This window comes from Neolamprologus multifasciatus, chromosome 23 (genome assembly GCF_963576455.1).
Source record: "Neolamprologus multifasciatus chromosome 23, fNeoMul1.2, whole genome shotgun sequence".
Lineage (NCBI taxonomy): Eukaryota > Metazoa > Chordata > Actinopteri > Cichliformes > Cichlidae > Neolamprologus > Neolamprologus multifasciatus.
Window position 1 is genome coordinate 27,639,910 of NC_140460.1, and position 18,104 is coordinate 27,658,013.

Genomic DNA, 18,104 nt, shown 5'->3' on the forward strand with positions numbered 1-18,104 from the left:
CTCGTGTGTCTCTGCATTTAGTTATTATTAAATTCCGGATCTCTTCCAGAGCATGTCTTTGTCCTGTCTTCCTTCCTCACCAACAACCCGTCGCAGCAGACGGCCCCTCCCTAAACCCTGGTTCTGCTGGAGGTTTCTTCCTGTTAAAAGGGAGTTTTTCCCTTCCCACTGTCGCCAAAGCAGTTGCTTATAGGGGTTCATATCATTGTTGGGGTTTTCTTTTTTTTTTCTATGTTTTATTGTAGTGCTTTTACCATAAGAAGTGCCTTGAGACAATTGTTGTTGTTGTTGTTGATTTGGTGCTATATAAATAAAACTACATTAAATTTAATTGAACTGTGGGCACCCCATGGCTGGATTACAAGCTGGACTATTTCTGAATGTTAATCAGTGCAGGGTGAAATGAAGTTGTTCCCCCTAAATGTGTATGTAAAATTACAAAAAAAAAAAGAAAAACATGAAATGAATTGTTCTTACGAGAAAACTGCTGGCCTGAGAGTAAATGTTGAGGTATTTGTCAAATGTAACAGTCTCAGGGAGGTTAAAGGCTGGTCGGCTACAGAGCAGGAGCATTAAAGCTGACTTGTGGTTTCCATTTTCCCTCAAACACCTTTAGGAGAGTGAATACTTGCCAGCACTGGGGCCTGAAGCCCGAACCCTCATGACAAACCAAATTATAAGTGATGTTTAATTTGTTGTTTTAATAACTGAATTGAATATGACCGTGCAATCTTTACGGACCGTTTAACCTCGAAGGGAGAACTGAGCTGTAAACCTAGATGGACTGATCGGCACATGTTAATGTAGCAAATATTTTGAATGAGAGGTTTCTGTAGCCCATTTTTTGTAGGTGTGAGCTGATGTTTTATCACACCTCATCTCTCTTCCACTGTCACAGTTGGAAATGAGTCACAAGCACTGGGGATTCACTGTAATTTCCTCTCTAATAACTCTTAGGAGGCTAAACTTCAATTTGGATGCAGGCTGCCATCGTTAATCTTGCATTAGGATGGAAGAAAAACACCCTGCGCTAACATGGGAAAATGTGCTGACAGTAGGAATGTTTCATGGCACCTTCTTGAGTTACAAATAAAGTTTGATCTGACAGTTGGCTTTCACTCCTTTGCCACGATCCGCTTCACGAACTGCTGCGGTCTTAACAGCCGAAGTAACGTCTATCTGACCAACTAGACTTCTGCTATTTTTCCACCTTGGGTCTTGATCCTTGTCTTTCCCAGCTGTCTGGGAAGCTTGCTTTCAGTCTGACTGTAATCCTCAGAACGTGATGAGGGATTTCCCCCCCCCCCCTTTTTTTTTTTTTCTTTTCATTCTAACAGCTATCCATACACACTCAAAAACGTACACAAGCACAACTGGTGAAATTTTCATCCAGAGGTCAATAGCAGCGACCCAGCCAAGACCAAAGTAATACAAGTATAGGGTGGGAAGAATGGCTCCATATCCTGCTATTAAATTAATACTCTAATATCAATAAATTCATCCTCCAGTATATTGTGAGCAAGAGTTTTCCCTAAAATGGGTTTAGTTTTTACTGTGGACATTTTAACTTTTTTTTTTTTTTAAACGTTCCTGCTCATGTTCCTCTGTGTTGCTTGCATGTGTTTGCCAAACCTGGAACCCTGAACTGCTTTTAAGAATTAAGGCATGGGAATGTTACCTCAAATACGTCAATTTTAGAAATCAGATCTTGTTTACGGACGGAGACCAAGCAGACAGTCAGGATCCTGGCCTCGGGCGCTGTGGGTCATGCATTGCATACAAATTGCTCATGTGTTTTGCCTTGTGGCTGGATAAACTTCCCTCTGTATTTAGGCACTTATGAAATGACCTCTATTTACAAAATATGCAGCACTGGTGCTACAACCTCACTGTATGTTTTTTTTTTTTTTCAGTTTAATACTTTGAAGTGGATCATAATGACTAAAAGGTGTTACAAAACTAGCACAATTATTTTCCATTTACTTCAGTCATCATCTTTTTGCATTAGGAGCAGACTGTCAATAATAGTTTTAAATGGATGAATTTACTATTAGCCTCCAGTAGAGGGCAGTGCTATCTACAAGCCAGTGCCTAGCAGAAATAGAACTCTCTTATTATTATTTTTGACTCTCATACCTGCACTTCTGTAAATATCTATGTTAAATTTCTCCTTGTTTTTTAATAATTATGTTCTGGGACTATTAGATGGGCAAAGAAAGCATTGGTAAGAAGTACTTTGTTTAAAATTCTTAAGATAGACTTTTACTTAAATGTGTGTTGGGTGAATTTTGCCAATGTGTGAATGTACTGTAATTAATAAAGGAGACCCTTCCTGACTCTCTCAGGACAAATATCAGTGACTCTCTTCTACTTCTACAACCCGATATTACAGCAAAGTAATGCAGCTTAACCGGGTGTGTCCATTTCACTCCTAGGAGAGGTAAAGCGTAGCTCATCCACATAATGAGCCAGCAGGTCTATTACGTGCTTTGCTGTGATACTGGGTTGGCTTCCATCATCAACAGTGAGCAACACTGGTTAATAGTAGCTCACGATTTAAGTCCACTGGTCAATTATTACAGCAAACCACCTCCTTGTACAACACTCCAATACAAACTTCCCATAAGGACACCAAACCAAAAACCTGTGTCAAAACAACCACAATGACAACTTTTAAAAACTAGGTTTAGCCGTCTAGCTTTTATTTCGGGTAGCAACATTACAGACATAGTAAAAAGAAAGGACACGGTCTTTAAATTCTGAGGTTTTACATGTCAGGATCTGATAAACTGATATCCCAGTGTTGGTGATATTCCTACATCATCATAACAATTTTAGTCCAGGATCAACATCAGCCAGTCATGTTATCTGTGTATTTAGTTAGCATTAGCCAAAAAGGTTAGTGTATTAACCATGGTTAATACCCTAACAACCAACATGAGTGACCTAAATCTGGATAACAGCTAACCTAACTTGATAATATATCTGTTAAACTGTGTAAATTTAAAAAAAAAGAAGAAGAAAACATTTGATATGGAAGTTACAAGTGAGTTTTATATAAACAAATGGAATTTTTTCTACCACATTTCAAAGCTATGGCATCACCAGAATGTGATTGGTCAATTGCAATGTTAATCCTAGACCAATGTTTTTATGATGCAGGAACAACACCAACACAGTGATATCAGATACACCTATCAGGACAGTTTAAAAGATGAATATAACCTCAAATGTACTAAAAAGTGTGACATATTACACCGGAGTAAGTAGCAGCCAGATGCTGCTAATCAAATACAGTTAATTAGCTGATCATCAGCAAATGTGAGTGAGTGCTTTTAAGTTTTGGCAATTTCCTGGACTGCAGCATGCAGGTGCATGTTAACACAATGCCAACTAGAAAAGACAACAGCAATTATCTTAGAGAAGTAATTGTTGCTGCCCGTCAATCTGGGAAGGGTTACAAGGTTATTTCCAAACAATTCAACATTCATTGAGACAGATTATTTATAAATGGGGGATATTCAAGACTAGCAAATCCCAGCAAATTTCCTCCAAGGTTCCCCAAGGCCTCTTCTCACAAATTTACATCTGAACAAGCCACAAAACTACTGGACGAATGTCCTTTGGACAGAAAAGATCAAAGTGAAGATGTTTGGCCATAATCAACAACATTATGTTTGGAGAAAGCCAAACACAGCACGGTGGTGGAGGCGTGATGATTTGGGCTTGTTTTGCAACAACAGAACCTGAGCACCTTGCAGTCAATGAGTCGACCATGAACTCTGTATACCAAAGTTTAGCTGAAATTGGATCAGAACAATAATGGATTGCATTTATATAGCGCTTTTTGAGACCCTCAAAGCGCTTTACAATTCCACTATTCATTCACTCTCATATTCACACACTGGTGGAGGCAGCTACAGTTGTAGCCACAGCTGCCCTGGGGCAGACTGACAGAAGCGAGGCTGCCATATCACGCCATCGGCCCCTCTGGCCAACACCAGTAGGCGGCAGGTGAAGTGTCTTGCTCAAGGCCACAACGACCAAGATAGACAGAGCAGGGGCTGAACCAGCAACCTTCCGGTTACAAGATGAGCTTCCCAACCCCCTGAACCACGGTCGCCACTATGATCACAAGCACAGCAGCAAATCTACAAAATAGCAAAAAAGAAAACAATGGTGTTGTAATGGTCCAGTCCAAGTCCCGACCTCAGCATTCCTACACAATAATGTGACAGAATGATTAAGTCATACAGATATTAACTGCTTCAAGTTACTGATGATCGAGGGGATTTTATAAGGTATGGGGTATGTCATGTACTTAGTTTTTCACACCCTGCTTTGCATTTTTTACAGAATAAATACTAATACTGCATTATGTATTATATACTGTATTATGCCACATGTTGTTGTTCAACCGATAATTTTAAGACCTGATAAGGATTAGATATTTTTTATTATATCCTAATATGTAAAACATTACTTTTGAAAGAAGGTGTACATTTTTTTTACCAGGACTAGCTAAAAGCTAAATGGAGTCCAATTAATGTCTGTTGTTTACAGTGGGTAAGAACTCAGAAGTGAATACTAATCCTGGGTATATTTTTAAAAGCATGACACTATCTACATGTTACTTGCTTCCACCACATACTGGCCCTTTTTTGCCATTACTGTTTCTGAGTTTACGCACATGTATAGATGAGGGTAATGGTCCTTTATTGGAAGATGCTGTCAAAAATGGATGATGTGTGATAAAGGCAATAGAGAGCTAACTAGTGTCGAAGAGACTATCTTTGGTGTGACAAAATTATTTAGATTCCTCTTTGCCATCCTGAATGCTTCTCTGTTTAGTTTGGACCCCAAGGCAGGATGGACCCCTCTCCCCTGCCAAAAAAAAAAAAACACTGTAAAAATATATTGGTGAGAACGATGCCTGAGACCAGAGGAGGTGAGGCCTGTGACACATGTACGAGTGGTCTTGCCAAGTCTGGCAAGGCAGGAAGACATATTTGTATCCAAATCTCTGTGGGGAAGCAAAGTGTGAATCCTGCGGCTTCGGTCTTGCACCAATTGCACTGAAATCCCAAACTGTGAGAGAGAGCACTTCACAAGAGGATGTGCCCATTTAATGTGGGTTTGGAAATGTCTAAGATTACCACAAAGCTTTTGTTTAATCATTAGTGCAAAGAATCTCAACCACATCATCTTTGTATAAAAGAACTTTGGTAAAAGTAGAAACCTATAACTACATGTAAATCTGAGCAATCTGTGGGAGCTGATATGCAGAAGGCACAAAGAGCTGGAGTTATTTTGCTCGTTGCGTGGAAAGGAAAAGACAGGAAGGAAGGGTGTCGCCTTGTAGGTGTTCAGAATCCAAAATGAAAAATAACAATTCATTAGACTAAATATTTGGACAATGCTTGCAAATGCACAGGCAGCTCTGTGGACACTGAGGGGAACTTTCTAAAGGCCCTAAATACTTTTGTCCATCAATCATCTACCCATAACATATCTCCACCAGCAGCAGGAACACTGTACTGATCTCCAGAACGAGGCTGAAAAGACAAGAACTGTATTAGTTTGTCACATGGCATTAAAGGAAATATTTTTAACAGAAGTAGGATATTAGTTTTCATAATATATAAGAGAAAACTAAAGAGTCCGAAACAACTGGAAGTCACACCATGCAGCACCAAATACTTATATGTCTCCCGGCCATTAGCCAATCCTTACGATCCGTCCCCTGGATTGAACAATCACAGCACCTGCACACTCAGATTTACATATTACACAAAGTTACGACAACAGTCGTAACAAGTAACAAGTCCAAGTCCAAAGCGGAAAAGGAGACCATTCACCTTCAAAATAAAAGTTGCTCCTTTTTAAATCTGTTAGCTGTAGTGCTGAGGCCCAACTTTTACTTTCAATCAACCTGCATTCCTGGTTTACCTATCACTTTCTCAAGTATTCCTACCACTCAAGCAAGTAGTTAATGTTTGAAGATAAGTCATCGTCTTCTGTGCAAACTACAGACAACCACAGAAATCTGCTAAAGCAATCGTAAGGATGTTTTTAGTGAAGCATACTCTTTGTGACCAATTTCCTCTCCAGCCTCAACCTCCAGAAATGAGTTGCAGACCCATCAGGAAAAAAAACATTACTGCTAGCCCACTGGTAGAAACACTTCAAAAAGTGTGATGTTTTTAAAGTAAAAGGTGTTTGCAGTCATGGAACCAGTTGCAGCAGATGGCTGCTCCACTCTGAGCCTGTTTCTGCCAGAGATTTCTTCCTGTACAAAGGGAGCTTTTCTTTACCACAGTTGTCAAGTGCTTGCTCATAGGGAATCATTTGACTGTTGGTTTTTCTCTGTATTAGTTTAGGGTCTTTACCAAAGTGCCTTGATGAAACTGTTGTTATAAATTGGCACTATATAAACAAAACTGAATTGAAATTAAACTTAGGGCAACTTGCCAGGAAATACACGTTGCTCCTTTGTTTGCATTGTTTACCACGTAGTTATGGACTGATCTCTAGGTCTCCATAACTGTGTCCTTATTCATTTGACCCTTAAAAAACTTATAAAGACAAGTATGGTGTTGAATGCTAAGAATGACGACTTTGAAACAGAACTTGTCTTCTTACTCTTAATATATTAGTATATTAGTATTTAAAAGTAGAATGGGAGGGAGAGCCTTCAGTTTTCAGGCCCCTCTTCTGTGGAACCAGCTTCCAGTTTGGATTCAGGAGACAGACACTATCTCTACTTTTAAGATTAGGCTTAAAACCTTCCTTTTTGCTAAAGCATATAGTTAGGGCTGGACCAGGTGACCCTGAATCCTCCCTTAGTTATGCTGCAATAGATGTAGGCTGCCGGGGGATTCCCATGATGCATTGAGTTTTTCCTTTCCAGTCACCTTTCTCACTCTCTATGTATTAACAGACCTCTCTGTATTGAATCATATCTGTTATTAACCTCTGTCTCTCTTCCACAGCATGTCTTTATCCTGTCTTCCTTCTCTCACCCCAACCGGTCGCAGCAGATGGCCGCCCCTCCCTGAGCCTGGTTCTGCCGGAGGTTTCTTCCTGTTAAAAGGGAGTTTTTCCTTCCCACTGTCGCCAAAGTGCTTGCTCATAGGGGGTCATATGATTGTTGGGCTTTTCTCTGTATCTATGAAGCGCCTTGAGGCGACATTTGTTGTGATTTGGCGCTATATAAATAAAATTGAATTGAATTGAATTGAATTAAATACATTTTAAGATAAGGCAATATCAGAGCTCCATCAAAGATTCTTTTTAACATAGTGCAAACCCTTGAGAATGTAGAGCAAATTGCAGAATCATGCAGATGTAATGGTGCAGTGTTTGTAGATACTATGCAATGTATAGACTAGGGTACTATCTAAAAAAGATTTATGATGGTAACCAGTATTTGTGCTCCTGGAATCTAATCTAATCCCTGCTGGTTGTGATGCTACATGCAGCAGTTTCTCACTAACTGAACATATCTGGCAAATGACACATCAGCTAAAGCATATCTGTAAACATATAACTTTTTGGTCGTCTCATGAGCGATATTAACATGTCCACAGTTGGCCAGCAAGCTCTTTTTGAAAAGTTCATGTCAGAAATGCTATAAATGCCAGTAGCCAGACTGCTTCCACACACACACCTGCACCCAGTTAGTCTCTCTGCCTGCTGAATTTTGCTGAACTTTAATCAGCTGACCATGCATGGAGCAGCTTTAGAATCCATTTTAACCTGATATGCAGATACAGGTTTTTGAACATTTCAGCAAGTATATGTTTTGCAATACCCTTTTGTGTTTATAACTGTGATTCCTACCGTGGGGGTCAGGAAGGGGTTCCAAAATAAGCTTTGGATAGCTTTCCATGTTCTGACTAACAAGTTGTGCTTTATCTTGAGATAATATATATGTGTGCGTATACTAAGGAAGCAGTTGCTCAAGGTGCTAAGGCAGGTAGACGAACTTGCTGCTCTTTGGATTAAATATCTGTAGACTTCAGCGAGCCTCTATCATGGCTTCAATAACTTCTCAGTCAGTACTTTGTGTGTGCATGCTCTCTGCACGTGAGCCAATAAAAACTTGTTCTCCTGGCACATGAAAAGAGAGTCCGCCAAAGCTGGACAAACAGGGTCCAGACAGAGCCGAGCTGCTGAGGAGGCACAGACCCTCTGCTAGCACCAACAGTAGCCTTCTTTGCCATTCATTTTCCTTTTCTGGCCTGGCCATGTTCTTATTATTATTCTGTCTCTGTTTAAACTCTCTCACACTTTCTCCAGTCGCATCTCTACTCCCAGTCTCTGAAATGCCTTTCAGACACTCTGAGACGCTGCCAGTACAACTTGACCTTAGTATGACATGAAGGTCAGTCGAAATTATTATTAAAACACTGATGTGCTGAGGTGTGGGCCCTAGTGAAGTTAATAAAGTGTTCAAGTGATGGTCGACGTCAGATGCATCTATCTCTGGAAGTCATTTCACTGGATAAGTGGAACTTGAATGTCACTGTATCCTTTGTTGATACATGTCTTTATGTATGTAAAGGACATTAGTTTTCCATTGTGATATTTAAATGACAGCATCAGTACTACACAGCAGACGAACACAGACCCTCAACTAGTGACGCCTTGTTGAAATATAGCAACCCATTAGTGACAAAATGTAACAACTGGAAAATCAGTTACAACACAAATAATAGTGTTTAGTCATAGTTGCTTTAGGGTTAGTAGCAAAATCTTGTTCCAACTGCTTGCACAATAGGCAAGCAACAGTTACAATAGAGCGTTTGCATTCGTGCGTGTCATTTATCTGTTAACATTATTGCTTGAAAGGTTTTGAATAGATTCTGATTAAACGTAGACTGGGGTCAGGTTTACAAGTCATTAAAATTAGGCTTCCATGCACCAAGGTCTTCATGGTTAACTCAATGATTTATTGGCTGAAATTTGACCATAAGCCTTGTAACTTAAAAAAATAGAAACTAATTGAATTATATGCATTTACACATTCCGTTAAAAAGATGAAATACGCGATTAAATACCCTAATTGTGAATTCTGACGCAATTACATCTTCCACAGGGAAGGTAGGAGTGTCGAATCCTTTTCACTTTAAGCTGGTGTGTCATGGCACAAACACCAAAAAGCACCTTGTGAGTAAAACAGCAAAAATTGATGCTCCGGGGTTAAGAGTGTGCATGTGCCGCCAGCTGTGCAGATTTACTTCAGCCTTTAATTATGTCCCAGGGTGAAGTATCTGTGAATTGACTCTACTATAAGGAGTAGAAACTCACAGCATGTAGAGGAGAAAAGAAAACCCTGCACATGCTCTGCCTGCACCACCTAAAAGTGAAAGACTGACAAGTTAATGCAAGACTGTGAGTAAATTCAGGCACATCTCCATGCTCGGTAATAACAGGCTAGACCCAACAACGCCGAGGCGTCAGTGTCTCAGCCTGTGTGGCAGAAGAAGGCCAGGGTCAGTTTATTCTGCTCCTCAGAGGAATTCTGGGAATTGTTTGCACTGTCTGCTTCAGCTTCTGGCCTTTTACACAGCCTTTACTTCTGCCTGGCTCAGATTTGCTGTTTTTGGATGTGCACACAAACACACATCCATAAAATCATTTTTCTTGCCTGTCAAGAAATGTACGCATCAGTGTTTTATGTTGTACCTTGTAAAGAGTACAGTGGGTTTTGGTGTTATGGCTGCAGCCTGTTTGTGTTAATAGTTTCTGAGAAACACTGGATAGGAGTAAAGCTGGTGTGTGTTTGTTCCTGTATCGTGTCTGAGAGTGTGCTTTTAAACCAGTAATAGACAGAATCTGGGATCAATATTCAGTTTCTGATGTTGGCAAATGCAGCATTATGGTCTGGTTGGCGAAGTGTCGAAGCAAGCCTGTTTTGAAGATATTAATCCAAATAATAAGCCAAGCACAGAAATAAAACAGGGCTTTGTGGCTTCATCGAACGCAGGAAGGAATTCAACTTTTTGCAGTGGTCACATGGTTTTTCTGTTCAACATCACACTCCCTCGTTTGACAAACGTTCCTGAAAACACATTACAAGACCGAGTCCTTTGACTATTTCACAACATGGGGCTGAAATACCTGTGGTTTGGCACTTTTCATAGTTCAAAGTGTGTAATGTAAGCTGCAAATTACCCAGGGAGGGGGTGGCTGTAAATTCTCACTGACCTACTGCTACCTGACCTGCATGAATAGGTGCAAGAAAAGGAATCCGTCAGTTACAGTCATATAAAAATTCATCCTTTAATTCATCTGGACGGCTTTGACGGCCTTGTTTCACGGAACTGAGACACGATTTTGACTCACTGTCTAGTTTTTTAGGCAACAGCTCAATTTCCAGTCAAATGAATGTCAGACAGCTTCCATTCCTGACTTTGGAATAACATGAACTTATTCACATTAGAAAATGAGTGCATGTCCACATTTTCTCAGCGTTAGAAATACTGCAAGATACAACAATGAATGCTTGTTTTACCCCTAAAATGTAAAGAAAATATCTGCAGTGGCTCGTGTTGGTTGTGCACAGCCTTGCTTGTGATATCAAGAATTGGCATTTGGATTATTTATTCGTAGTTTATAAATGAAGTCACATTTCTACTTTGGAACATCCATCTGGAGAGTAAATTTGGCCTCCTCTTCCTCTGCCTGTCAGTTATTTTTATAAGGTTTAGCCTAAATTCAAAACAGAGATACTAATATTACAGTCACGCTATCGAAAAAAGTGATTGGAGACCACAGCATGACCAAAATTATTAGAACTGTGTAGGATGAACATGCAATCCTGTTGCCTGTGAGGGTGGCTGTAGCTCAGGTGGCAGAGCAGGTCAGAAGGTCGGTGGTTCGATCCCAGGCTGCCTCCTGGCTGCATGCCAAATATCCTTGGGCAAGATACTAACCCCATGTTTGCCTACTGGTGGTGGTCAGAGGGCCCGGTGGCGCCAGTGTCCGGCAGCCTCGCCTCTGTCAGTGCGCCCCAGGGCAGCTGTGGCTACAATGGGTGAATGACTGAATGTAGTGTGAAGCGCTTAGGGACTAGAAAAGCGCTATACAAATGCAGGCCATTTACCATTTACCATGCCTTTGAAATCCACCAGTTCCATAACTAATCACGGTCAGTTGCTTCAAAGTGACTTGTGCACCAAGACAACAATAAAATGGCAATCAGTGTGCTATAGGTTTGTGACTGAATGGGGGCAATCTGGTCAAGCTGGCAACGACATGCATCTATTTCTGAGAATATATCAATCAACTATATAAACTGTAAATCTGTAGCTATTTAAAATTCAGACGGAAACTTCTAGATTTGTTCCTGTCCTAACAGTAACAAAATGGAGGGCCGCACCAATAACCTGAACTCAATTCTACTTACTCATTTTTCAATTTTGTGAATTTCAGGGACCGTGCGCAAAATAGATTATACACATAAAGAATGGAAAGAGGCTTTGTACCAGATTTAGCTAGTCCTTAATGCTGATTTTATCTCTTAATAAACTTTAACTGGGAAGAGTCAGTGTTACAATTAGGCACTAACTGTGACCCTTGGGCAAATCAATTGCCTACCCCTGGTTTACACAGCTCAGTGATTGGTCTGTTATTCTGATATTGGTAACAATTTATGGTTTGACTAAAGTTGTATAACATTTAAACCCTGAAATTAACAAGTGGTACACCATGATAATAGTTAGCTACAGTTTGCTAATTAGCTCTAACCACTGATGTGATCATTTGAAATTTTAAGGGAAAAAAAATGGTTTTGTGTTTACATTATTATTAGTTTGTGATAACAATATCTATGAGACATCAGACACACTGTAACAAAGCTGCATTTTTAATACAATTTACACAGAATAGATCATTTATTCTTGGCTTAAATGCCATTTTATGTCCAGAGTATCATGCTAGGTGGTTAAATCATTTTGCAGATACTAAGGTAACTGACCAACTATACACACACACACACACACACATCATGGACAGTATAAAAAAATGGACATCGCTTCCTTGAAGCCATCTTCCCATAGACTTCTATAGAACGGAAAATCTTCATGGAACCACAGCTATCGCCACCTGGTGGCCTTAAGATAGAATTCAGATTTAAGACACTTATCCACTGGATCTAACATAACAAAGCAAAATATTTAAAAAAAAAAGAGGGGGGGGGGGGAGAGAGAGCTAAAATACACCGAGGAGTGCATTTCAGCTCTCTTTTTTCGGGATATGACTACAGTGACTAAAGTTATTACTGTTTAATTTTGGAAATACACCCTTGTCCAGAATATACTACATGTGCTGTAGAAGTACAAATATACTTAAATGTGCATGCTGTTAATATTGTTTTTAGCTATATTAATGTCATTTGAATGTGTGAATACAGAGATTTAACACTTGTACAGTGTTCAAAGCCAATATTTATTTGGTCCCCTCTTGTTACAACCAGATTCATGAATCCATGCTGCAATACTACTCCTACCAAATGAACTGCTGTTTGCTTAATTTTATCACTCATTTATGTTCTTTTTCATAGCCTGGATCCATTTATAGCTCGACTGCAGAAGAACTACAGGTTCACAAATGAAAGAGTAACATCTTTGTGTTGGAACTTACTGTATTTTGTTACAGTGAACTGAGTTTCTGCAGAGAACTCATTGTCATGTTCAAGAAACCAGAGATAATCTGAGCTTTGTGACATGGTGTGTTATCCTGCTGGAACAACCCATCAGATGATGGTACACTATCATGATAAAGGGATGGACATGGTCAGAAACAATACTCAAGTAGGCTGTGGTGTTTAAATGGTGCTCAGCTGGTATTAAGGGGACTATAGGCCAATAAACTATCCCCACACTATCACAACGCTAGTCTGAACTGGTGAAATAAGACAGTATGGATCCATGCTTTCATGTTTTTGACACCAAATTATGACCTTATCAGTGATGCTCTTCTGGATATCTTGGTTGTAACAAGTGATTATTTGAATTATGGTTGCCTTCAGATCAGCTCAAAGCAGTCTGGTCTTTGTCCTCTGACCTTTGGCTTCAACATCACAGAGAACTGCAATTCACAGGATATTTTCTCGTTTTTTGGACCATTCTCTGTAAACCCAAGAGATGATTGTGGGGTAAAATCCCAGTATATCAGCAGTTTCTGAAATAATCAGACCAGCATGTCTGGCACCAATAACCATGCCACAGCCCTAATATTTATGGCAGTTCAACAGTTCTGTGACACTTTAAGCTTAAAGGGCAAACTCAAACCGTTGGCACAAAAAGAATGGGATCTGCCTTTGACCAGACACAACGTTAGATTAACAGACAATGACTCAGCAGCGAGAAAGCAAAAAGCTCCATTTTTTTTCTTTTTCTTCTGGATCACCTAAAACTCTTTAATGTACTTCCCACCATTTAACTCCAGGGGTTTCCAGTTTTCTTGGCCCTTGTTCCAAGGTCAACAGAGGAATGAAGTGAAAACCAAAACTTATGGCAAATAAATAAAACATTTGATAGGAAGCCTCTCCTAAAGTCCTGTTTTTTTCTCATACATGTGTAGTAATCTTGATATGCAGCAATTATATTGAAAGTTGATAAAGTGAGCGAGATGATAAAGTGGATAAAAGTGGAGAAGGAGAACACTGTATGTGGGTCTATAAGCCATGGAAACTCTAGCAGTTTAATATCAGAGTACATATTTAATATAGTGCCTCATTTATTTCCAAATATAAAAAACAGAGTTAAACACACAGCTAGGTCCATATTCGGATATTGATACAGTTCTTGTAATTCAGCCTTTTTACAGCACCACAGCAGACTTTAAATCAAACTGTCAACATGTAACTGAAGTGCAGACTTTCAACTTTAATTCAAAGAGTTTGGCAAAAGTGTTCATATCATCTGTTCAGGATTCTTTTATATTTCTGAATTGTTGCACACATTTTCAGATACTAATCACTGGACAAACTAGTTACTGTTTGTTACGACCCGGCTCAAAAGCTGCAACATAAAAAAAAAGGAGACGGATACCAGAGTGTTAGTCAGACGAGGTTTTATCTTAAAATGGCATAGCAGGCTGGGTGAAATGGCTGATGCCACCCAGGTAAAGACAAGTGAGCTCTTGGGAAGCTTGCCTCAGGTATACTTTTATCCACACCTAGTAAGGTGTGGCCAATTAGCACCAGCTGATTAGGGGCTACAGAGGGACGTAACACTGTTAAATGTAACTATTGTTTGGCATTTAGTAATGGAGAACCTGCTCTGTTGGGTTGACTTATGTGGCCACTGAAGAATAACCTCTGTTATTTGCTTTGAGAAGCTCTTTTCCAGTATCTTTTGTGTCATCATTCATTTGCACCATGAAGCAACGTCTGATTATTTTTTCATCATCTGGGTGAACCTGCTACTTCTAACAGTGGTCACATCATCAATAAACACGAGTGGCTCAGTTCCGCTGGCAGCTATACATGACCATGCATAACACTGTCTCCAGCATGTTTGACAGATCATGTGGTATCCTTTGGATCCTGGTCTGTTTCTTTTCTTCTCCATATTTTCCCCATCATTCTGGTTTCATAAGTCCAAAGATTTTTTTCCAGAACCGTGCTGGCTGTTTTAGATGTTTTCAGGAAAACTTGAATCTCTCCTTCTTGTTTTTGAATATAAATCAGTGCTTTTTACCTTGTTGTAAACTCTGTTTACGTTCATGAAGACATCTCATGATTGCATACTTGCATCTGTCATGATTGCATGACAGTGATATACCCACCACCTTGGGAGTGTTCTTGACTAGGTTAAGATGTTGTGGCATTGTTTTTCTTAAAAATGGAAATAATTTTGTCATCATGCGTTTTTATTATCTTCTTCTATGTTTCAGGCCTTTTGGTGATGGTGGGCTATCCAGTGCAATCAACACACCTACAGTTTTTGCCTAACGGCTTGTCAGACAACTGTCCAATAACTTTTAAGGCTCTGAAAATGGGAGACTATGTATGAAAATTACTGTAATTCTTAATACTTTAGTTAAACTCCTCGAATTAAAACTGAAACTCTGCACTTCAGTCCACTTTTGACTTTTTTTATTTTAAAGTGATAGTGTGAACAGTTATATAATTGTTTGAATACTTCTATGAACCTAACTGTAATTCAATTCAATTCAATTCAATTTTATTTATATAGCGCCAAATCACAACAAAAGTCACCTCAAGGCGCTTCAGAGATACAGAGAAAAACCCAACAATCATATGACCCCCTATGAGCAAGCACTTTGGTGACAGTGGGAAGGAAAAACTCCCTTTTAACAGGAAGAAACCTCCAGCAGAACCAGACTCAGGGAGGGGCGGGACCATCTGCTGCGACCGGTTGGGGTGAGAGAAGGAAGACAGGATAAAAGACATGCTGTGGAAGAGAGACAGAGGTTAATAACAGATATGATTCAATGCAGAGAGGTCTATTAACACATAGTGAGTGAGAGAAGTGACTGGAAAGGAAAAACTCAATGCATCATGGGAATCCCCCGGCAGCCTACGTCTATTGCAGTATAACTAAGGGAGGATTCAGGGTCACCTGGTCCAGCCCTAACTATATGCTTTAGCAAAAAGGAAAGTTTTAAGCCTAATCTTAAAAGTAGAGATAGTGTCTGTCTCCCGAATCCAAACTGGAAGCTGGTTCCACAGAAGAGGGGCCTGAAAACTGAAGGCTCTCCCTCCCATTCTACTTTTAAATACTCTAGGAACAACAAGTAGGCCTGCAGAGCGGGAGCGAAGTGCTCTAATGTGGTGATATGGTACTACAAGGTCATTAAGATAAGATGGGGCCTGATTATTTAAGACCTTGTATGTGAGGAGCAGGACTTTGAATTCAATTCTGGATTTAACAGGAAGCCAATGAAGGGAAGCTAAAACAGGAGAAATATGCTCTCTCTTTCTAGTCCCTGTCAGTACTCTTGCTGCAGCATTTTGGATTAGCTGAAGGCTTTTCAGTGAGTTTTTTGGACATCCTGATAATAATGAATTGCAGTAGTCCAGCCTGGAAGTAATAAATGCATGAACTAGTTTTTCAGCATTACTCTGAGACAGGATATTTCTAATTTTAGAGATGTTGCGCAAATGGAAGAACACAGTCTTACATATTTGTTTAATATGTGCGTTGAAGGACATATCCTGGTCAAAAATGACTCCAAGGTTCCTCACAGTGTTACTGGAGGCCAAGGTAATGCCATCGAGAGTAAGAATCTGGTTAGATACCATATTTCTAAGCTTTTCAGCACCGAGTACAATAACCTCAGTTTTATCTGAATTAAGAAGCAGAAAGTTAGCAGCCATCCAGGTCTTTATGTCTTAAGACATTCCTGCAGTTTAACTAATTGGTGTGTGTTATCTGGCTTCATGGACAGATAGAGCTGGGTGTCATCTGCATAGCAGTGAAAATGTATGCTATGTCTTCTAATGATGCTGCCTAAGGGAAGCATGTATAATGTAAACAGAATTGGTCCTAGCACTGAACCCTGTGGAACTCCATAATTAACCTCAGTGTGTGAAGAGGACTCTCCATTTACATGCACAAATTGGAGTCTATTAGATAGATATGATACAAACCACTGCAGTGCAGTACCTGTAATACCTACAGCATGTTCTAATCGCTCTAATAGGATATTATGGTCAACAGTATCGAATGCTGCACTAAGGTCTAGCAGGACAAGCACAGAGATGAGTCCACTATCATTTGTAACCTTCACTAAAGCTGTTTCTGTGCTGTGATGAACTCTGAAACCTGACTGAAACTCTTCAAATAAACCATTCCTCTGCAGATGATCTGTTAGCTGTTTGACAACTACTCTTTCAAGGATTTTTGATATGAAAGGAAGGTTGGAGATCGGCCTATAATTAGCTAAGACTGCTGGGTCTAGAGATGCTTTTTGAGTAAAGGTTTAACTACAGCCAGCTTGAAGGCCTGTGGTACATAGCCGATTATTAGAGATAGGTTGATCATATTTAAGATCGAAGAATTAATTAAAGACCGTTATGAAAAGAACACCGAGGGAACAGTTTACCCTGCCCGGGATAGGGTTACCGGGGCCCCGCCCTGGAGCCAGGCCCGGGGAGGGTGCCCGAGGGCGAGCATCTGGTGGCTGGGCCTTAGTCCATGGGGCCCGGCCGGGCACAGCCCGAAGAGGAGACATGGGCCCATCCTCCCGCAGGCCCACCACCCGCAGGAGGCGCCATAGGGGTCGGGTGCATTGTGTGCCGGGTGGCGGCCAGGAGCGGAGGCCCTGGCAGACTGACCCCCGGCTGCCAAGACTGGCAATAGGGACATGGAATGTCACCTCTCTGGTGGGGAAGGAGCCTGAGTTAGTGCGTGAGGCTGAGAGGTACCGGCTAGATATAGTCGGGCTCACCTCTACGCATGGCTTGGGCTCTGGAACCAGTCTCCTGGAGAGGGGCTGGACTCTGTCTCAGTCTGGAGTTGCCCTTGGTGAGAGGCGGCGGGCTGGGGTGGGTATTCTAATATCCCCTCGGCTTGCTGCCGGTGCGTTGGGGTTTTTCCCGGTGGACGAGAGGGTTTGCTCCCTGCGCCTTAGGGTCGGGGAACGGGTCCTGACTGTCATCTGCGCTTATGCGCCGAGTGGCAGTTCGGAGTACCCAGCCTTCTTAGAGTCCCTGGGGGGGGGTGCTCCACCTGGAGACTCTGTTGTCCTGCTGGGAGACTTCAATGCTCACGTGGGTAACGACAGCGAGACCTGGAGGGGCATGATTGGGAGAAACGGCCTCCCTGATCTGAACCCGAGCGGTGCTTTGTTATTGGACTTCTGTGCTAATCACAGTTTGGCCATAACGAACACCTTGTTCGAACATAAGAGTGTCCATAAGTGCACGTGGCACCAGGACGCTCTAGGCCGTAGGTCGATGATCGATTTTGTAATCGTATCACCAGACCTGCGACCATATGTTCTGGACACTCGGGTAAAGAGAGGGGCTGAGCTGTCAACTGATCACCACCTGGTGGTGAGTTGGATCAGGTGGCGGGGGAGGACGCTGGAAAGACCTGGTGCACCTAAACGCGTAGTGAGGGTGT